Below are 23,576 nucleotides of genomic sequence, written 5' to 3'. Positions count from 1 at the left end.
GGGGTAGAAGGATAAATTGGGAGTTTGGGATTAGCAGATACAAACAACTATATATAAAATAGATAAACAATAAGGTCCTACTGTATAGCATGGGGAACTCCATTCAATAGCTTGTAATAACCTATAATGGAAAAGAATATGTAAACGAGTATGTATATATACATGTATGTATATGTATAACTGAATCACTGTGCTGTACATCAGAAACTGACACAACATTGTAAATCAGCTATACTTCAATTTTTTTAAAAAGCACTAATAATAGTTTAGAAACTGCCCCCACGCCACTCTACTCTTCTTCCTTTTTCTCAGTGCCCCCTACCCCCCGCTTTTAATTCAGAGACAGGAGTATAACGGAATGGAAGTCCTTGGAATTTGGTGCAGCTGGGGTTGCTGGTGTTCCCACTTTGATCTGCTTCTGACTCATTATGGAACCTTGGACAGGAGCCTTCTTATCCCTGAGCCTCAGTCTTTTCATCTGTGAAATGGGGATAAAGATGCCTCCCTCACCAGATGTAAATGTCTGGCACCTAAGAGATGCTTAAGGAATACTGCCTCTGCTTACCATCTGCATTGCCCTGGGATTGCATTCTTACTATGGGTCAGTCGAGAGAGGAGCATACATTTTCCTGAGTGCCCCATCTCTGCAAAGAGGGCACTAGGGCAGAGGCTGGTCTGAGGATGAGTGACTTATTTTGAGTGCAGTAGCACAAACAGAAGCTGGCTTTCCCCCAGCTTCCCTCTGGGCTTCTTCCGGAAGAAAGCTCATGTGTCATCTTGGTGGGAGACCCATGAGCAGGCCATCCTCTCCTCATCCTGAACTGAAGCAGTTTCTTTGATTTTGATGTGGCACTCCTAACCTCTGACCTGTGTGTATTCGTTTATGTTTCCCACTTTGCCTCTAAGAATCTAATGCAGACACCCTTCACACTCCCACCTGGCTCCTCCCTGCCCTACATTCTCGTCATCGTCACCTCCCCAGGGCCTGCGCCTCAGACTGTCCCCCTTAGCTGCCACCTTTGCTGTGTAGGGAAGCCGTAACTCACTCCCAGCACCTCCCCACCTCCCGCCGCAGAGACTCTCTCTTTCTTCACCCTAAGTGGGCCTTGGCCAGCCTTTGGAGGCCTGGACGGGGTGGGAGGGAAGAAATCAGACATACTCCTCCATGCTGGTTCTCCGCACACAGGTAGCTGGATTCCTCCACGGGCCTCCTTTCTGCTTTGTTAATCTCTCTTGCCCTCAGGCAGGGCTAAGACTCAGGCTAAGCCCTCTGCTCCCTGAGGGGTCCAGAGTCAAGAAGAGTTAAAGGGCTCCCAGTGACCAGGGCTCTGATTTTACCCACATCTTGGTGAGGAGTGGACCTGCCCCATGAATATAGGGTCTGTTTCCTCAGATTCCTTATCATCACTCTGGTTGGTGATTGCACATGGAAGGAGTGACACAGCTTCTCATCTCGAAATCTCCTTTCTGACACTTAGTGGGTCTGTAGTGTCAGATCCCTTTTAGTGATGACTTCTGAGTACGGGTAGCGATGGAGAAGGAAAATGTCAGCTCATTTCAAACAAAATGAATCATCTGTATCTCCTTATCTATCTGTCTGTCTATCTATCATCAATTTGTATATCTATCTACTTATTTAAATACCTATCCATCCATCCATCCAACCATCCATCCATCCATCCATCCATTCATTCTTTATCTACCAGTTTATACATCTCTTTACCTATTTATCTACCTATTCATCTATCCAACCATCCATCCATCATGTCTGTCTGTCTGTCTATCTATCTATCTATCTATCTATCCACTCATCCATCTATCCATCTATCCAGGTATTGGGCATTCTATTTCAGATGACCTAAATATTACTGACTGAAACTGTGGCATTGAAGATGAATGTCTGTATGTTCTCTTCTTTTTTTCCCTCTGATGAGGAAAATCTGTATGGTTCAAAGTTTTATAGACATTAATTAGTTTCCAGCCTCTAGAAAATGCTGACGTTCGTGACATTTGCCATTTTGCCACATGTAGAGTATCTGTCCTGTAGGTTTCAGATATCACGGACAAATACTCATTAGCCATTCAGGTCATTGGTATTAGAATATGAAGAGTCTCATTCACAACCTTTTATTAACTAGGAGCTTTTCTTTTCCACCTCAAGAAGAAAGTTTAGTTTTTGTTTAAGGAAAAAATGCAAAGCAGCTCTGAGGTCAGGCTATTTCTCCACTCTTTTGTCAATGAAAGCACGGGATGGGATGACGGATCCCACATCACCACGTGTCCTCTCGAGAAGAGGCAACAGCAGGAAATGAAAGCAGGTACATCACACCAAGCGAGGCGCTGCAAAAAGGGGAACAGGGGGAACAAAGTGCGTGACAGCAGTCCTGAGGGGGTGAGGCCTTTATCAAGACCAGGCAGTGGAAGCTGGGTCACGGGCTAGGGCGGGGCAGAAGGCTCCTTTTCCAGAGCAGAGTCAGATCTCAAGTACTGAGCTAAAGGCTCCTGAAATCCCCTTTCCAGTGACTCTGAAGTGGTCTGAGAAGTGGTCTTGAGCCCTGGGGTGGGCTCGAGCAGTCTCAGTTAAACAAAGAGAAGGGGTGTGAGGGTTAGAGGTGTCTATAGGGATTTACCCTGAGGCCCTGCAAAATTGAGGAAGACATTTACATGTGTTCATTTTTCTTTATTGAATAACATAAAGACAGATTTTAAGGCACAAGAGTAGAAACGGAGTGGGTTGTTGGTGACTTTTGGAAACACCTCATTTCTTTAAAACTTCCACATGAGATGTTGAGGGGTGTTTGTTTAAGTTAGGCGTTTTGTCTGATCCTGTACAACGCACAGGCACAAGAGCACTTGCTGAAGGAATGAGTAACAGGACTACACCGTAGGAGAATGTCACGATGACTGACCTGCTCTTATCTTTGGTCTCACAAAGCTTAGTTGTCTGGGTCATTTTTTTTTTTTTAACGGAAATATAGTTGATTTACAATGTTGTGTGAGTTTCTGGTGTCGGGTCATTTTCTAATAGGGGAAGAGGTGATCCCTTTCTTACTCTTTAGTTATCCAATCCAGGGTCCTTGGTTTGAAAATCCCTCCCATTGTCTGTCCTTCCTCCCACCCCTTTTTTTTATTGAAATCTGTCCTCAAGAAAGATACAATTATTAGGCTGTATCTTAGTGTGATTGTCAATCACATTGCAGCCTCAGCCTTGACTCATTTCTAAATGGGAACAAAAGACTTTATTCCCAAGGACTGGATGTCAGGAGACAGAATAGGAGACTGAGGATGTCCTTGACCAACAGTCAGCTAGGAATTGAGTCCTCTTCCTGGCCCCCCTCAAATTTATGTCTTCTCCATCAGCCCTCAGACACTTCTTTGAGTCTAAATTTTCTCACTTACAAAATACGTTCGTTAATCAACTTCAGATCGTTTTAGGGAATAAAATGGCAAAAAAACAAACATATCTGTAGAGAATACCTGATATAGTTCTTGGCGCCTGATAAATGCTCAAAATGGTAGTTATTGTAACCACTACTTTTATTATCACAATCAATATTAGGGGCTAGGTTATAAGGGAAGAAATAATCATATAGTGAGACTGCCTAAAACATACTAAATTTTATTTTAAAGCTTAGTAAAAGACAAGTCTTCATTACACAGAAATACATGGGAGACTACATGTAAAATATGATTCATCATAATGTAAGTTTTTGCTTTAAAGATCACAGAGAACCCTGGCAATAAAGCAATTTCTTTAAGAAGACTGGTAACAGAGTGAAACAGCATCAGCCTGGGTGTTCAAACGATAGGGAAGCAATCCTAACCAGACAGAGAGGTTCACATCCTGGGAACCCGCCTTCTGAATGCAAGGATGCTAATTTCCCCCTTGACTTTCATGTTGGAATTTAAGTTCCTTTGAAGACAGATGTATCCAATTCAGGCTAGGTTCAAAGGCCATAACATACGGAACACTCTGAAGAGTCAGGGGTGTTCAGGTTTTTAATTTCTGGGTGGACATGTTGGAACATCTCACCATCTACAGGACAGCCAGGTACTGCAAACATTCCTGCTGAGATTCAGGCAGCCAGAAGTTCAGTTGGCATTTACATGAGCTGAAAGGAAAGGTCAAGGTGAATGGGGAATAACCTGAGTGCTAGGGAAAGGCTTCTCTGCTCTTTTATGTGCTCTTCACAAGTGTTTGCTAACCAGTGCTGGGTGGTCACCTTGCTCTGTACCCACAGAGACAGCAATGAAGACCTATAGTCTGCCACCAAGGCACTGACAGTCTAATAAAAGGCTCATGTTCACAATGATAAGCCATGCTGCACATGCTCTTCAAGTTAAGTGCAAAGCGTTACAGGAGCACAGTGTGTGTAGCTACTTAAGTTTCTAGGGATTTGGGGAAGGTTCCTAAAAAGGGGAGTTGTGATGGTCTGAATGTTTGTGCCTCCCCCAAACACATATGTTGAAGCCCTGCCCTTACCCCCAGTGAGATAGTGTTTGCAGATGAGGACTTTGGGAGGTAATTAGATTTAGATGAGGTCATGAGGGTGGGGCCCTCATGAGGAGATTAGCGCCCTTCTGAAAAGAGGAAGAGACATCAGAGCATCCTCTCCCTACTGTATGAGATGCAGCAAGAAGAGGGCCAACTGCAAGCCAGGAAAGGGACCCTCACTGAGAACTGAGTCTGCTGGCACCTTGAGCTTGGACTTCTGCTCTCAAGAACTGTGAAAGATAAATATGTACTGGTTAGGCCACCCAGTCTGTGGTATTTTACAGTAGCAATTCGAGCAGACCCAGACACGGGGAGCATTTGATTTCACTTTTTTAAGGATGCATGCAAGTTCAACAAGTAAGAAGGAATGCTTTTAGCAGAGAGGACAACATATGGAAGAGAGTATGGGCAAGCACTGCATGGATACCACATCTACGTTTTTTTCCTCTTTATGACTGGAATATATACTCAGAAAAGAGGGGGATGTAAAGGCACCAGTTGTGAAGGGTTTTTGTGCCACACTGTGGAGTTTGGCTTCCATTTATGGGCAAATTAGTGGGTTTCATCCAACCATGTCACACCCCTAGGGTGTGCTGAGGGCTGGTTATTTATTTGTCTCTTCCACTAAATAGAGAATCCCTTGAAGTCACAGATCCTGGGGTTTTTTTCTGTTGTTTTTGGTGGAGGTGGGGGAACCAGACAATGCCTAACACATAGTTGGAGCTCAAAAAATAAGTATGCAGTAGGTATTCAGAGACAAGGGGAGGGGCCTGGGTGAAGCTGAGAGAAGAGCTTTCTTGCAGTGAGAAAAGCAGGCATGAAGGCTATAAAGCGTGTAGATGGGGGTGTGTTTGAAGAATACAGAACAGACTTATAAGAAGGGAGCGGTACATGGGGAGGCTGGAAAGTGGTTTAGAGATACAGGACTCGAATGCCTTGTTTGGGAATGCATTGACCTCAAATTCTTCCTCTGCTTCAAATGAGTCCCTAAGGGCATCCAGTGAATGTGGCAGGTGACTTTGTAGATGGCCCCAATGAGCCCAACCTCCTGGTACTCACATACTTTGGTGATACATTGAGTGGATGGGGCTTGTGACTTGCTTCCAACAAACGGAATATGGCAAAGGTAGTCATATGTCACTTTCAAGATCAGATTATAAAAGATTGTGATTTCTGTCTCATGTTCTCTTTCTCTGACATGCTTTCTTGCTTTCATGAAGCAAGCTGCCATGTGGTGAGTGGCCTCAGTGGTGAGGCCACATGGCAAGATCCTGAAATTGACCTCTTGCCAATAATCAGATAGGAACTAAGGCCATCAATCCACAATCCTCCAGAACTAAATTTTGTCAACAACCTCTTGAGCTTGAAAGCCAGTCCTTCTCCACTTGAACTTTCATATGAGATCCCAGCCCTGGCTGGTGCCTTGATTGTACCCTTAACAAGACAGTCTGAAGCAGAGGGCCCAGCCACGCTGTGCCTGGGTTCCTATACAAACTGTAAAATAACAAATGCATGTTGTTTTAAGTCACTAAGTTTGTGGCAATCTGTTATGGAGCAATATAACTAGATAACTAACACAGTCATGTTCCAAGACCCATTGAGACAGAAAGGAGTGTGTGAGATGGGAAGGAAAAGCCCCAGGGTGGCCTAGCCATTGGCCAATTACTTCCAGGAGCATCAGGCCTGGCCAGTTTCTGGGTGTGGCCCTGTTGTGATGTTAGTGTAGACCCACTGCAGACAGCTCTGGCTTCATGGAACTCAGGAAATAAGCTTCTCCTAGAATGAGTCAACGAATCCAAGTCTTTGCTCCAACTCTCACAGTCTCTAACAGGAACATCCTGTGGGATCTTCTAGGATCACATGAAATGGGAGCACCTACTTACATTTCAGCCAACACTGCAAAGAACAACTGCTCTCAACCCAGCCTAGAGAGTTGAAACAAGGACTTGGCAGGCTGGACCGAAGGAGAAGTTTAAGGAAAATATCATAGGGCCATTCAGAAAATCTGTTTTCCATTGACTGTGTTCTTGGGTCTGAAAGAGTCTGAAGATAAATACTGCAAATACTGGTCTTTCCCCCCTCTCTGTTCTGTTCTGTCTCCGAAGTTCAGCTGAAGGGATCACCCAGGACTCAACTTGCTATAGCATATGCATTGAACTTGAAAGAAAACCAAAAACCTAGTGAATGCCAGCTGTTTCTTCTTGATGCTCCCTTAACGCACTTCTGAACTTGCCTGAAATCTTGGGATTCTCGCTCCAAATCATGTCGTGCTGATATCTTACCATTTTAATCAGGGTTTATGCAGAGTTGTAGAGTCTAAATTTTGCTGCAGTTGAAGCATTTGGCTCTGAAGCTGTGTTTTGGGAGTACTGCAAGTGCTGAGGAAATTTCCTCCAGACGGCACATATGTAATGTATTTCATTGCTTTTGTGTATCAGGGTTCTAGGTAAGATTACATTTGAAAAACACAAAAAGACTACCAGTGAGAAAATAATAGTCAGAACATTTTAAAGTGTTCCCCAAACCGCTGATTTTGAGCATCTGCCTAAGATGCTGGCCCTCTAAACCACGATGGATTATACTCAGTTTAATATTTAAGGTATACTTATTAATGTAATGTATTGAGTGCTAACCTTATACCAGGCACCTGGGTGAATTTATTTCAAACATCAATGTGTCATTTATTTAATGCAAACATATTTTAGACCCTAACATAGAAGAAAACAACCTCTCACTAAAAGAAACCAAAACATCTTGATCCCTACTCCTTAAGGATCTAGAGAAGAGGCAGAAGATGTGGAGGTGACTGCGACATATGATAAGGCTCACAGCAGGCTCCAGTTTGCCAGGGGCTACCCCTGTTGACTGGAATACTTAAAAGCACCCCCTTTCATTCTTAAAAATATCCCAAATTGGAAGATAAATTATATGGTCCACCCTAGCTAAGGCTGATAGACCACAAGTCGTCTGTGTATAAAAAGAAGTGCCTTTTGGTAAAATCAGTCACACTTTCTGCTGCCACTTAACCTAAACGAAAGTTGATCTCAATATTTATATATTCAATTTACATATGGGTAGCTTAGATTAAATTCTAGGGGTTGACTATGCCATAAATTACGGGCAATTTTCTAATTCTCTTCACCAACATGTAAAATCAGTCTTGTTTTACCCAGGTCAAAGGAAAATGATATTTAGTTGACTCACTTCTTCTAGTTTTGACAGTTTCCCAGTTGCCATGGGCAACAGTCATCCTTTGGAAAGCATAAATATCTGCTTTCCTATATGGAGATGATGACTATCATGTATTTCTGTGGCGGGAATCTACCACCCACACTGTACTTTCTTTTACTTTCTATTCCTCCAAGGGATAATTGTGAATCAGAGAATAGCTATATGGAAGTCAGAGCTGAAATAGCCTATAAATCACACTTGTCATCGTTTCCCCAAACTGTGGTTGATTTATGATACACTCTAATGCTTCATTGCTACGGCCACACCATTCTCATGATATGAAATCACATGTGTACACCATCGGGGACTACTTAAAGACTATACAGAGGGAAAAATAAAAACAAAACAAAATCAAATTTGGAGAGCACTGAGACACATTTGGGATGCAAAGGCATCCGTGGAAAATCTGGGGGAAGCTGGAAATAAATGTTCACACTATGGAGATCAAGGGGGAACAATCATTTGGTCAACACTGGATTATCTAAGCTAGTGGAGAATGGTATGGGGGGCATACAAATGCTGAAATAATCAAATGCTTGTCTCTAGGTACAAAGATGCCCCCCTGACTTCACCCCTAGGCACTCTGAGTTGGTTATTTTTAAGCAAAGGAATGGTTAAGATTAACTCACAATCAAAACTGGGTGAAGGTTTCCCAGTCTTGGGGGGAAGCTAAGAGCATGGCCAGAGAAAGGAGGAAGGCTAGAAGAAGTGGGGCTGACTATAGTCCTCTTCCATTCGTATCTAAGGGAGGCATTGGAGATCTGGGGATAAACTTGGGGATCTGCCCCCATATCCACGTCCACCTAGATTAAAATTGCAGAGCTGGGATTCAGCTTCCTGTATCCATTGGCACTGCCCGAAAACACACTTCCTCTGATGAGTCAATCTTGAGGCTTGCTCTCGGTGGAATGTCCTTGACTGAAAAATATCTCCAAGTCCCTTGTATTCCAGAAATCTGTCTGGGATAATTTTCTAAAATACTGCAACAAAGAAAAACAGTCAATGATGAAGTCATGAGTGGAGCTAATGTGAAACCTAATTGTCCTCCTCTTGGGCTGCCATGAATTTTCTCCCTCCGGGGCACATCCGGAATCAGCTAAAACCCATCAAAGTGATGTGGAGAATGGGCCGAGATGGAGGGAGATGGGGATCTGGACTGTTGCCTGCCTTTGCCAGGGCAGCCCTGTCTCTTCCAGCAGACTGTCTTTTCCAACTGCAAATGATTTTGCTGGTGATGGTTATTGGGAGATGATTCCACACTTGTGGGTCTTCTCCCTTCATATGTTCTGCCACTTAATTTGTTTCATTTTTCCTAGTTACTTGTCATCACTTGGGGAATTGAGCACAATGTCTTGGTCAGATGGACTTGAGCTGAAGTCTTAGCTCTGTCTCTTGAAAGCTGTGATCAAATTATCTAATCTTTCTGAGTCCCAATTCTCTCACCCGTAGGCTGGAGATAAAGATAGCTAGATTGTCACATACTTGTGAGAATTAAACAGATATAAATAATCTGACATATTGCCTAACATCGAGTAGACAAGTAGTATGACTATGCATGTGTGTGTATGTGTGTGTGTATTAGTCAAGGTCCTTCAGAGAAACAGAACCAACAGGATATGTGCATCTTCACTTCCCTTTCTTTCTTTCTTTCTTTCTTTCTTTCTTTCTTTCTTTCTCCCTCTCTCTCTCTCTCTCTCTCTCTCTCTCTCTCTCTCATCATCTGTTTATCTAATCTATCTATCTATCCATGTCTTTCAAGAGATTTATTGTATGGAATTGACTCATACAATTGTACAGGCTTGGTAAGTCAAAATCTGCAGAGTAAGCTGGCAGGCTGAAGACCCAGGAAGACTTGCACTTCTAATCCAAAGGCAGACTGCTGGCAGAATTCCTTCTTACTTGGGGAAAGTCAGCCTTGTTTCTATGAGGGCCTTCAACTGATTGTATCAGGCCCACCCACACTGTGGAGAGCCATCTGCTTTACCCAAAGCCCATCATTTAAAGTTGTTAATCTCACCCAATAAACACCTTCACAGAAACATCCAGAATAATGTTTGACCAAATATCTGGGCACCATAGCCCAGCCAATTTGACACAGAAAGTTAACGATTATAGTGTATATGTATTTAAAATTGGGATTTGTGTGGCTCCTTACATGCATCAAATAATGATATTCATCAGATAATTATAGGCAGGTACAGACTTCCTAATACCCTTTGAGTAGTTGCTGACTTTATGTGGAAAAGAATTTCAGAAACTTTGGCCAATCATTCCAGACCCCACATTTTAGATCTTTCAAAATTTATTCCACTCTGGCTGTCCATGCCAAATCTTGAGTTAAGCAAAACTCCTCTCTCTGGCTGACCTGAAGCAAATCTCTTTAGAGGAAAAAGAAAAAAAAAAAAAAAACAGAAAAATAAAACATGTTAAGGCAGAGATAGATACTGAAGAGAAAGTAAATCCGGCCACTCTTTCCTCAAAGAGACATGTGATCGTTCTGGAACTGTAAACTCCTCATTTTGGCTTCATTGGCATTATGCCACAGCTTTGATGGAGAGACTATGTAGCTTTGTCAGTTCCTTGAGGTCTGTGGGCCTTCTTGGAGTGGGTAGTGTGAACTGTCCATCCTATTACCACCCTAACCATATGGAGCATATTTTCCAATCATGGCGGTCTTTGGACCCTGTTGCAATGAGCCTTATATATATTGTAAGGATGTGCTCAGTCATAAGGACTCTTGCACCTTAAGACAGAGTTACAAACATTGCAAACTTCTGGTGCAGGCAACGGTGGATCCTGAGTCTTATTTTCCACACCTTGCCTCTTGGCTTCCTCGCTTGTCTGTCTTGCATTATGGGGTCTCTTGGTGTTATTAAATTACATGTCTTTGACCACACCCTTAAGCTGCCTCCGTAAAGGAATATGTCTGAGAAACTGTTGTGCTTCCTTGGTCCTCCCCTTACTTAAGACTTTTCCCTCTCTTCTTGATGCCAACAACTGTCTTGGAGAATCAAACTGATACAGAATGAGACAGGGCAAGTTAGATAGGTCCTTAGATATTTTAGGTTATTTTAAGACAGTTATTCCAGATTGACCACATTTCCATGGATTCCTCTGTGGGGGAGGCTTCCTAGACAGCCCACATCCCAAAAGGTTGTCTAGGGTAGACAGTGTTTCTACTTTTCCAACTTTTTCCATCTCTGTTTTTAGCATACGTGTGAAGAGAAGGCTTTCAGTCAGGTCTGCACACAGCCTCATGTCTGTGCCATGTTCTTAAATTGCCTCTCTCTTTCCTACAAAGCTACCTAACAGCCTCTTACTCATCCCACAAAGTTTAGTTCAAACAAAACTGCCAGGATGACTTCCCTGGAAATTCAGCGACTGTCTTCTCTGTCTTTCCATAGAATCTGAATGTCTCTACTAGAGTTCTTTTAAATTCGTATAATGAATAGGTTTGTGTTTCTCTTCCTGCTACACCATCAACTACCCAAACAAGCTGTGGGGAGTCTTCATCTTTGAATCTCTACCATCTATCACAGACAACAGCAAGAAGACCCTTAAGAGGAGTTAGTTGAATGGATGGTTAGTTGATGGGAGAAGCCATGAAGACAGTCTCAGGGGTGTCCCTGTCTAAGTTTTAGTTCCAGCTTTAACACCAACTTGCTATATGACATAGAGCAATTTGCTTGCTTTCTCTGATTTTTTCTCATATGTCAAAGCCAAGGTGACTTTTAGTTGATAACCAAGTCCTTTCCTGTTCACATAATCTGCACTTCCAGCATGCTGCTAGGTTTCTATGTGGCAGGCAGCTTCCAAGCAAAGATCCATCACTTTTGTGTGGTCTCAGCAAACTTCAACAAGCCCATGTTATTATACCAGCTGGGACTCCAGCAAAAGTCTAGCCCTTTCACTGCTGTTTATTGCCTGATTCACTGGGAAAATAAAAAGAAACATTAAACTCTCAGAAATCCTTGCCTCTGGAATCCACGTATGTCTTCTGAAGGCAGCTTAGCAGCATGGTCAGGACTGTATACACCTTGGTGACACCAGCGGACACCACAATCTGAGAGATACAAGTGGGAAAGCCAAAATCAGTGGATCAAAAGCCAAGTGACAGGGCATGGAAAGCAAGTCTTGAGAGTCATAGACACCCAGTGTTGGAAAAGACCTCAGGTACAATGTTTCACCCTGGATCAGAGACATCTTTTCCCAGTGGGCATTCTACATCTACTTGATTCTCCTCTGTGATGTTCAGTGCACTGCATGCTGAGGCAGGCCATGCAACTGTTGGAACACTGAGAAGGAGTGATGGTCAAATTCTACTCAAACTCTACCAAAGCGGGAGCCCACATTGTTTGAGAACAGAAGCAGCTGTGGTCTTAGATGTATATATGTTCCAGCAATTAGGAGTAGAGGTTTTGCATCCAGTTGCCATGAGCACTAATACTGAATTAGCCAGGTGCCAACTGTGTGACTGTGTGCAAAATACAGAAGCTGTCCTCAAGCTCAGCTGGCTCACCAGTGAAATGGGAGTGATGAGGGTACCCAACTTGTAGTATCAGGCTGAAATGAGATGATAAATACAAAAGCTTAGTACAATGATTAGCATAAACTAATCACATTTACTGAACACATACTGCATGTAGAAGCACATCAGCTGCCATCCTGACGCTCTTCACTGTCCTCTCTTCAGCAGAGAGATGATGAGGACAGACACCAGAACATGTCCCAGCCACATGAATATCTTGTAAAGGGGTTTGAGTGTGGAATCAGAGTAATTGGTTCCAAGTCTCAGCTCTGCCTCTTCCACTGGCTGGGTTTGCCTTTTGTAAGTTACTCTGAATATCAATGTACTTATAAATGGGAAGTTGTTACTAGGTCAACATTACCCCCCTCCTTTTTTTTTTTAACATTTTTTTATTGAGTTATAGTCATTTTACAATGTTGTGTCAACCCCCTCCTTGTTTAAAAAAAAAAAAATCTTAGCTCAATCCCTTGAACTTTCCAAATAGAATGCATTGTTTGTACAACATTAAATCTAAGCTGTGAGATAACTTAAAGATCTTTCCAAGTGTTTTCATGCCTTTTCCCCTGGGAAAATCTAAATCTACACCTTCCCATTTTCCACCCTCCCCACAATACTTATGCACCCCAAGTTAAAATCACTGTGCTAGAAGCTCTTTCTTTTCCAGCCTAGAAATGCTCACCCATGATGTTCATGAAAAACAACCAGTAGAAAGTAGTATTCAGAAATTATCGTAGACATTTGTTCATCTGTCAAAAAAAAGTTGCAAGAAAATCACACTGAGGGGGAGAGTGGTATAACATTTCCTAAGCTCTTGCAGTAGTCTACTTAAAAATAACCGAAAGTCAACATGCAGTGCAATAAAAGCATGGTGAATCGGGATTAATATTCATTATCTTACAAAACTTGTGCATGCACTGAACTATGGTGCGTTCATATTATCCACCCCACAAAGAACTGAGAAATCATTAAGCTCACAAAAATTCCATTTGTCCATAGTGTCTGCATTCATTTTTCCTTCTTCTCCATCTTTTCCTTCTTACTGGGTTCTACTTCACACCGCTGCCCATCTCAGACTGGAGAAAGGAAGGAGGCTTGCAAATACTTGAACAATAAGTTTCACTGGCTGGATGACCTCTTGCCTCCCGTCCCCGAAAGGCTGCATCTTTACCCCACATTTCCTTGGCTCCCCTCCCTGTGAAAGGTGGCAAAAGGAAACAATAGCTGTCAGCCCCCACCAAGCTGTCTTTCTGAGATGCATCTGAATAATCTATTACCGGGTGAGTGTATCTGAATTTCCCTGGCTGCCTTCCACGTGCCTTCAAAAATTCAAAGTCTCCAGGAGCGGATCTGCAGGGCGCTCCTCCTAGACATTCCCACTATCCTGTCACTCATCCCTTGCTTCTGAGGCAGCTTCTACCCTCACCAGCCACTCTTCACTTCATCCATCCTTTCCGCAATGTGTCTGGAAAGAAAGAACGTTGTTCCCTTGAAAAGGGGACCAGCTGGAAGGAGAGACAGCGCAGACAGCAACATTTGGCAACTTTGTGGCTCAGGGCAAGGACCAGGAGCTATGAAATAAATACTTTAAACAATTTTTATTTTCATTTTGGTACTTTAAGTGGCTATATTGCAATAAAGCAAGTAGATCCAAACTGGGAGGGCCTTCTTTGAGAAAGCAGAGCCCCAAATAGCCTCCTGTTTCCATGTCCCCAGACCCACCCAATTAGAAAGGGCAGGTGTCAATGCTTCTGGTTGTTTGCAGAGTTTACTGTAAAAAAAAAAAAAAAAAAAGTCAGAATATCAAGTGATTGAACAGAGACATCTTGCCAACTCAGAGAGCAAGCTGGGAAACAGTTTAAGGAGCAAATAATTCTTGTCTGTGAGGATGCCCAGTTTTTCTGAGTGTTGGTGAGGATATTTATGTCACTTTGGGGAAAACGATGGCACAGGAGGAGTACCTGATAGGAGGGTGGTTGGCAAGCAGATCAGTCAGCAGGTTGTGATGGTTCCATTAAAAAACAAATATTGTTTATGTAACAGGTCGCACACCCAGGCGAAAATAGCCCTGTTAAGACAACGTTTTCTAAGACTTAATGACCTAACGGTTTTTGTGTTTTTTGCTTGGCCAAAGCTGAAGATTCAGACAGCCCTGTGTTGAGCAAGGGTGTTAACAATTCTCAAAATCAGCCAGCCCTAGATGGAGAAGCCAGACTCAAGTGTTCTCATCTGTAAAATGGGAGCCACAGTTGTTCCCTTCGCAGAAGTCTGTGATAAAGGTGGAGGTAAAATGAGACAATTGCCAGCTGCCAGGTAGTGGGATTTTATTTGTTTACTCTGGGCCGCTAGATACAGTAATAAAGTCCATTAAGTAACAGTATGTGTTTCCAAAAAAATCTTTGGAGGGGATCTTTAGTTTGAGAATGTGTGATGACAGCAGTAAGATTTTAACTAAGCCCAGGACATATTTATTGAATTCCCACTCTATGTGTGGCTGAGATTTGTTGCAGTTGCATGTGTTTAAAACAAAGGAAGTAGATTACTTCTTGCCTAGTGTGAAGCAGTCGAGGGAAAAATGGAGAGTGACTGCTAATGGGCGGGGGATTTCTTTGGGGGGTCATAAAAAATTCTAAAATTAGATCATGGTCATGGTTGCATAATCTTCCAAATAAAGTTAAATACAATTGAATTGTGCACTTTCAACGGGTGAATTGGATGGTATGTGAAGTATATCTCAATAAGGCTGTCGAAAGAAAAACAATGTAGGGAAATAGTATAAAACTAAAAAAGAAAAGAAAAGAAGCAAGAACAAAACAAACAAACAAAAACAGGTATTGAGCAGGAATACACCAAACTGACCTGGTTCTTGTCTTCATGGAGATTAAGGTCCTGAGGGGCCGCCACACATTTGCTAATTGGCCAGATAAAGAGGGGGACTGGATAAAGAATAAAAGGGAATAGGGTTGTGTATCTACTGGTAATCACCTGCAGTGTACATGTTCTTCTTTTTCCTTTGAGCTGGGATCCTCCCTGGGGCTAGAGACTATCCTTAGAAGCCTCATCGTAGTCAGGTTTGACCTGAGGCTCAGTTCTGGCCAGTGGGCTGAGAACAGAGGTGACGTGTACACTTTTCAAGTCCCATCCCTCGGAGCACTGTCTGTCTCCTTTCCTACTCTCCCATGGAGGGAGAGTCCAGCTGCAACCTTGTGAACTTTAGCATGGTGGAGCATCCAGGCAGAAGCAAGACCTACTTACTGCTCTAGACAGTCTCACTGTCTTCTTATACCATTACTTGGGAACAACTTGATCATTTTGGGTCTTCGAACTTACGATTTCCTGGGCAGGTCTAGAGTGGTGCTTTCAGAGCTAATTATCCCCTGCTACTATAGCAAGACCTTCCTGAGTACTCTCTCGACGCCCCATGAAATATGTGTTTTCACTGGGGGAAAAGGCATTATTCCTGGTGCTGGGTAGGTACCTAGCAACATTTCCTTTAATCCTTTTGGTTGTTCTTTGCCTTACTTTGAATAGCTTCCTTACAGGAACATGCTGATCACTGCTCTGCTGTATATGCAAGGTGGACTCTCTGCTGATCTTTGGGGTTCTCTCAAAGTGCAGTTCTCTCGTCTCCGAAATTCTGCCCTGCTTATGCTAGTCACGGGGGTCTGTTTACTCTAGTTGCCTTGGTCTTGCTGGACATTCAGCTCAGAAATCCAACTCAAAGAGTCAAAAGTTCCACCTGGGTTACCCCTGTTGGAAGCAAGTTGGGGCAATTGTAGCACTAGCTTTGTTTCTCTTCCACCTTCCATCTCTCATTCTCTTTGGTTGCTTGATGTACAATGTCTTGAAAATATTTTTTTCATGTATTTGTCTCTTTCTGTTTGTTGGTTGGTTTCAAATGGGAGGGTAACTCTTGTTAATTCATCTTGTCTGGAAGCAGAAGATATGCTTTGCAGTATCTAATTATCCCCCCTCCGAAGTATCTAATTTAATCTTATCAACAAGCCTTTGAAACAGCTAACCCTACCCCATTTACAGGAGGAAGGTAAGGTTCAGACAGGTAACATAACCGGTTTAAGGTCACACAGCTTGTGAGCAGTAGGGTCCAGACTTCACCCCCAAGGTTTTCTCTTGGAAGGAGTTGTTTATACTGTTTCCTGCGCTCCGCGTCCCCTTCACTTAAAATGCTCTGGGGTGGGCGTGGGGAGTGGGAGGAGAGGAATTAGATTGGACAACAGGACCACAGAGTCCTCTTTGGAACCCTGTAGGCCAGTCCCCTTCTCCTTTAGGGTGTGAAAATTAAGTCAGGCTGGAAATTGGAACATATGGTCCAGACCCAGGGACCACACCAATGACAATCATTTCTCCCTTCCTCATCATGAGCCATCTTCTAGCTCAGTGGGTCACAAAGTTGAAAACAAACAAACCAATGAACTCTTGCCTGGGGAGGACATGGAAAGCCCTGAGTTACTAAGAATGATAAAATTGAGAAAATAAAGAAAAGACTAAAATTAATTAACACTTAATTCTTTTCCTGAGATTCTGGCATGTACCCCCAATGAGAACCATCAACATCTAGATATAAATTCTTCAGCACAGAGAATTTCGTACTGTGAGTGAAAGGGTACAATTAATTTTTACTTGCAACCCCCTCTTTTCCCTGGATGTTCTCTCACCCATTCAATGTGGGTCAGCTGAGACCTGGTTGGGCATATAATGCAGACCCAGCCAATCATTAGAACCACCTTTCTCCAACCACGACAATTGGCCCACCTTTTAGTTCCATGCCCCAAGCTGAGTCATTCCAAGTTCTTCTCCAGGACTCTGTTCATCTAGAGCTGAAAGAAAAGGGATTCTGTCTTTTGGGATATAGAATTAGAAGGCGTGAATCAGAGTTATCTACTAAACCACGCAAGGAAAGCTTGCATGCAGTAGGAGGGGGTTAGATGAGACACAACAGAAACACAGCCAAGAATTAGAATCCAGCGGGGATGGGAGCAAGACGTCAGAAAAAGGAAGTCATCATAGTTTAGTCATTCATAATCTCTAGATCTCATAGTGTCTGTAGCCAGTACTTGGATTCCCAGTTGCATAATCTGATAAATCTTATCTTACATTTAAACTGGTTTGAGTTGGGTTTCTGTTACTTAAAACCAAGAGAGTCCTGGTGAATACAGAGAGGAAGTAATTTACCCATTGTCAAGATTCTGAATTAGTACTGGGGCTGGGATGAGAGTTCTACTCATTCTATTTCAAATACACCAGACAAGAGGGAGAATTTAGGACCCAGTTTCTTTACTTGGGGGTGAGCAAAGGCTGACCCATGCATAAAAACTACCAACAGTTTTTATTATTGTTGGCACGTGCATGTCAGAACCACAAAAGCTTAGTGCCAGGCACATTCTAAGGGTATTGTATGACCCTTCCACAACCTGGGAGGAAGATCTTGTTGTATTCTCCCTTTTGAAGATGGGGAAATGGAGGCTTGAAGCAGTTAGGTGCCTCAAGTCCAGAACTGCTTCGTGTTGGGGCCAGGATTCTCAAAGGAAGGCAGTCTGACTTCCCAGCCAGGTTCTTGACGGCTGTGCTGATTTGTCTCTGTGCTTGTGTATCAACAGTCTTCTGCTTGAGGACCAGGTGACATCAGGAAATGATCCTGGACCAGTCTCTGACAGCATAGTATGAATTTTCATTCTGCATCAGGCACTTTCATCCAGATCTCTCACTGAAGAAAGAGCAGGTGGAAACTGCATGTCAGAACAGAAGGAGAGAGAGGCACAGAGTTGCTCCCTCTCTTGTAAAACTGTCTCCTCACAGTTCTTTATCCAAATGGAGTCCTCATTTGATGTTTGCTACGCGTAATAGAATGCCGGTCAAGATGGCTGAGAGTGAATTCTGGCACACAAGGGAATATCCTTAACCTAAGTTTCAAAAAGATGCGTTATCCCAGCTCGGGTGTCATTCTAGCAGAATTTAGATTCCATTCCTGCTGATCTCGTGAATCTGAAACAAATCAATGTGCTTTTCCTTCGAGGACACCAACGCACTCAATTTTATAGAATTCCCAATTGCTCTGATTACCAAACGAGAAAAGAAAAATCCGAAGAGAAAAAAATTGTGGCCAGTACAATCTTGGCCGTGTTCAGTGTGTGTGTATATATATATGTGTGTGTGTGTGTATATATATATACACTCACATACATACACTGAATATATATACACACTATCCATGAATCAATAGTATCTGTGTGGACCAATGCCTGTTTGGACAAGTGAGACCAGAAAGTAATTTTCCTTATGGCGATTTTTTCATTTGAATTTGTTTTTGTTCTTGTTAAAACATAAGTGGGTTTCTAATGATCAATGGGACCGAATCTAGTAAACAAAATGACACAGACCCCTCTGACATTTGGTACAGTGGCTTTTATCAGCAGTAGAGTTTAGAGACGTTCTGCTGGAGTGACCAGGAGAACCGAGTAGGGGCTGGATGTTTAGACAGGGTGGGGCTGGGAAGTAATCGCAGAGGGCCCACCCTGGGACTGGGCTGTGGGAATAATAAACACAGGACAGACTCCCATGTCATAGGAAAGAACAGACCATCACCAAGCTCTTTGGAAGAACGGAACTGCAGGGTCTCCAGTGGCTTTGGGGCTGGTGTCATCTCCTCCCTGAGGTCATCGCCACACGTCTTTCTCACACACCAGATGGTCTCTGCCTCGGAGCTGGCAGGCTGAGGCTCCTCTTGTCCCAGTTGGCCAATATCTACAGCCTAGTGTTTGCAGGAAGAAAGATTTGGAACTGAGAAGGGTGGCATATTGCCCCAAACCTGCTTGGGCGGCTTCACTTGGCAGATGGCGAGCAGGGAGCCGTGAGTCCTTGCATTGGCTCTGCCACTAAATTTGGGCAAATCTGAGTACCTCTCTGGGCCCCAGGAGTCTCATCTGAACAGTGAGCAGGTACAGGCTAAAGAAACTTTTGAGATTATCTGATGGAAACAGCTGTGATTCTAAAAATGACCCTTGTTCTATTGTGTGTAGAATTTCCCTGGGATTCAAAATACCCTGTGTTCGTTCTCTGCTCTTGGGTTGGAAGTAAAGGGGCAAAAAGTAGATTAGAGGGAAACATCAGAATCCCTCAGGACATATTCGGAGGACCCTGTGTACTAATACTTCCATAATATTTGTCTCTAAGACAATTCACTTTCTCCCCCCAAATAGAAATACTTAAAAAGTAATCCTTATATCATTTGCCATAAAAAGAATTTTTAAAAATTGTATTATTTTCACTGTTTTTTTTTTTTTCCAATTACCTTCTAATGAGACACAGTTGCCTGCTAAAGGTTCTACCCCAGGCTTGTTCTCTCTTTAATGCTCTCTAATCTCTCTTTTTTAACAGAGAGGTATTAAAGACCTACTAGTTCTGAGCCAAAACACTTCCCCTTGATATAATCAGCAAGTGAGAAAGCGAGTCCCCTTTCAGTTCTGCTCAGTCCCTGAGATCTCGTTGTTACTTTGTTCCTGCACTTCCAAAAACCACCTTCAAAACTATCAGTGGTGCGCTGTCAGGGGTGCCTGGTTAGCAGTTTTGCCTTTGGGAATGGGGAATGCAGACTCTCCCATGCCTAACCAGAAGTCCAATTAAACAGTTTAATCCTTGGTAGGCTGAAATCAGTCCTGGCCATGAGAGCGATTTCCTTGCAAAGGGCAGGACGCTGTGTTTTTATCACCATTTGCTTTGCTGCAAGCTTTCTACGGGTCTTCCATAAAAGTTAATTATTCTCAAAGCATACTGGTCCTGTCCAATCCTTCCTGGAGAGTGACAGAAAAGAAGCCTCAGAACTAGGGTTAAGCTTTGGACAAGCCATCCCTTTAAACTGTTTGGAAAGTCAAGCTTCTTGACAACTGGTGAAGTTTCTATTCATACATACCTACTGAGGTCAGGCTCTTCCTAGTCACACAAAACATCCATGAGAAAGTCCACATAAGTCAAAATACTATACACAGCAGTAAAACTTAAAGGCCAAGAGGTTTGATAGAAAAATCTCTGTTTTTTGTTTTCAACAGCACGTTTTCATATCGGAGCATGTTGACAGGCACTTGAGAAGGACGATCCTGTTAACTGTGTTGATACAGCAGGAAATGCTACTGACGGTTGATGAGATGCATGTGAACAGGGCCGCAGGGACCTGGGTCTTCAGGACTGCGGCCGCTTCCAGACCAGGGGCTGCCCAGTAGATCAAAGAGCCGAGGTTCCATGCTGAGGCGTGAGGGTCCTAGTTACAGGGGTCTGTGGTCCTCTGTGTGTCACACAGGTTTTCCATTTACTTTATGAGGGAGGACATGGTGGTGACTGGTGGTGGGAAGGATTGCTCAGTACACCACCTGAATTCGGGAGCTCGTCAACTCATCGTCTCATTTAACTGTTACCATGATCAAATTACATAGATCTAGTGATTCCAATTTTGCAGTAACGACTGAAGCTCAAGGAGGTCACAGTGCCTACAGTGAATCAGAGTAAGTCATGAGGAAGGGGCTCCGTCTGCAGCGTCAGGTTGTGTTTCCTGAAATCTATTGGAAACCCTATTTGCCTCCAGGTTGAGTCCGCCTTCCCTCCAATAGCCCTTCCATCCTCTGTTACGTGTGCTTTGGTTCTGTGGAAGCTCCAAATGGGGCATTTTCAGTACAGAAATGTTATGTTTCAAAGATATTTATATCCTCCTTACACACACAATCTATTTGGAAGAAAAGAGTTTACTAGGGGTCCTTGATGAAACTTTAAATAAATTATATGGGGCATTTTTCTACCTGTAGTAACTCAGAGAAATGCCATTTTGAAAAGATTTGGACCTTAAAAAAAAAAAAAAAACTATCTTTGCTGGGGAATTCCTACTTAAGATGGAAAAAGAAAACTTACTTTAATTTGATAGTTTAATGTGGGAGTTTGATGTTACATATGAAGTTAAGTTGCTATAATTTGTCATAATGCCCTAGAAGAGTTAGGCTATTCTGGCTACATTTACTATTTCTGCCATTTAATAAGTTTTTCTTGAGCACCTACTATGTGCCACACACCATATTAGGGATACAGGTGTGGATGAGCATCAGAGAAAAAAAAAAAATACAAGCTGTATTCACAGGGAGCTTAACCTTGTCTGCAGCTATAGAGAAGACATGCTTTTTTAAGCTTGCTTCCAAGGAAAAGTATACGCAGAGTCAAAAGTTCCCAACTTAACAAAAACCATATTAGTATCCGGCCAAACTCATCATAGAAATAAAATTCAAATGGAAGACAAGCTTCTTAAATCTAGTATCAGTTATCTTAACCATCTGATAATAGAAGTCTAACCTGGGAGAAGATAAGACTGGTGCTGTAAATCATTTATTCACTTAATAGTTTTCCTTTTTGTGATGAAATATTGTAACAAATATTGCCCTTTTAAGTCTTCTTAAGCGTACAGTTCAGTGGCATTGAGTACATTCACAATGTTGTGCTACCATGACCATTATTTCTGAAACATTTTCGTCACCCCAAATAGAAAGTCTGTAACCATTAAGCAATAACACCTCATTTTTATTTTCCCTATCCCCTGGAACCCTCAGAACCTATTTTCTGTCTCTATGAATTTGTCTATTCCAGATATTTCATATAAGTGGAATCATATTATAGCTGTCCTTTTGTGTCTGGTTTATTTCACTTAGCATAATGTTTTCAAGGTTTATCCATGTTGTAGCCTATGTCAGAACCTCATTCCTTTTTATGGCTGCACAGTATTCCAGTGTATGGATCTAACACTTGTTTTTCCGTCAGTCTGTTGAGGGACACGGGTTGTCTTCACTTTCTGATTATTGGGAATAATGTTGCCATGAACACTGGCGTACAAGAACCTGTTCAAGTCCGTTTTCAATTCTTTTGAGTTGTCTTTTCAATTCGTTCTGAAATCACTGGATCTTAATTCTGTGTTTAGCTTTTTGAGGAGCTATGACTGTCTCCCACAGCTGCCTCAGTACTTTACATTCCCATCAGTGATGTACACAGGTTCTGGTTTCTCTACACCCTCGGCAACACTTGTGAGTTTCCATTTTTTGATTATAGCCATTCGAGTAGACAGGAAGTAACACCTTTGTTTTTGATGTGCATTTCCCTAACGACTATGGAGCGCATCTTTCCGTGTGCTTATTGGCCATTGGTATATCTCCTTTTGAGAAATGTCTGTTCGAGTATTTTGCCCATTTTTTAATTGGGTTGTTAGTCTTCTTGTTGTTGATTTTCAGGAGCTCTTTATATATTTAGATGTCTAATACATACTATAATATATGATATATTTAATATATTGTGTATTTTGGATATTAAACCTTTATTAGAGATATGATTTGTTAATTTCCCCCCTCCCCCATTTTGTAGACTGTCTTCTCACTTTCTTAAGCATGTCCTTGGGTGCACAGAGGGTTCTAATTTTGATGGAGTCCCATTCGTCTATCTGTGGGCGGTGCCGCATGCGCTTTCAGAGCCTGATTGGTTTGCTAGGGCTGCTTTCGATTTTGCCATAACAAAAAACACCTTTGGTTGCCTCTGAGGTCTCTCTCTTTGGCTTGCAGATGGCGTTCCTCTTGCTGCCTCTTCACATGTGTTTTCTTCTGCATACACACATCCCTGGTGTCTCTTCGTGTGTCTAAATTTCCTCTTCTTGTCATATTGAATGAGGGCCCATCTATACAAGCTCATATAGGCTTCATTACCTCTTCAACAGATCCTACTTCTAAGTATAGTCACATTTGGAGGTACCAGAGGTTAGAGCATCAACCTGTGAATTCTTGGGTGGGGGCAACGCAGTTCATCCCATAGCAGGGTCATTTCTAAGAATCCTTTGCCAAATCCAATTAGCTGGATTTTGCTTTCCAGAAATATTTATTGACTGCTTAGCCTACGGCAGATAACGTGCCAGACTAGATTAAAAATAAGGCGGAAAAGTCTCCTGCCCCCCTGCAGTTTACTTTCTTGTTAAAGGAGTTAGAAAATAAATAAATAATTTGGATAACATTTGACAATAGCAAGCTCTATGATTTAAAAAAATTAAGGCAAATATGAAACTTTAAAAAATAAATGCCAGGCTCTAGTAGGATAGAGAGTGACTGGGGGAGAGAGGGGCTACTTAAATTGAGTGATCAGGGAAGTCCTCTCTGAGGAGTTGCTATTTCGACTCACACCTGAATGATTAGCGAGGACCTGTTTTGGAAAGATATAAGAGAAAATTCAATCTCATTTCACAGGAGACCACACTGTTGAATCCAGACCACTTGCTCACAGTAGGAGAGCCAAGATTTTCAC

At 42.6% G+C, this 23,576-nt stretch overlaps 1 protein-coding gene and 1 long non-coding RNA gene across 2 annotated transcripts in view; one reads left to right on the top strand and one right to left on the bottom strand.

Moving 5' to 3' along the window:
• Positions 1 to 23,576, top strand: part of ADAMTS18 (ADAM metallopeptidase with thrombospondin type 1 motif 18) — a 189,343-nt gene that overhangs the window by 5,690 nt on the left and 160,077 nt on the right. The gene's annotated exons all lie outside the window — the stretch shown is intronic.
• Positions 12,394 to 23,551, bottom strand: LOC116665821. Its single transcript, XR_004322530.1, has 3 exons — positions 23,401 to 23,551; positions 15,582 to 15,587; positions 12,394 to 12,404 (listed from the first exon to the last, which is right to left on the bottom strand). It is a non-coding gene; the product is annotated as an uncharacterized LOC116665821 (long non-coding RNA).

This window comes from Camelus ferus, chromosome 9 (genome assembly GCF_009834535.1).
Source record: "Camelus ferus isolate YT-003-E chromosome 9, BCGSAC_Cfer_1.0, whole genome shotgun sequence".
Classification (NCBI taxonomy): Eukaryota; Metazoa; Chordata; class Mammalia; order Artiodactyla; family Camelidae; genus Camelus; species Camelus ferus.
The sequence above is the reverse complement of the archived record's forward strand: the minus strand, read 5'-3'. Positions and strand labels throughout refer to the sequence as shown.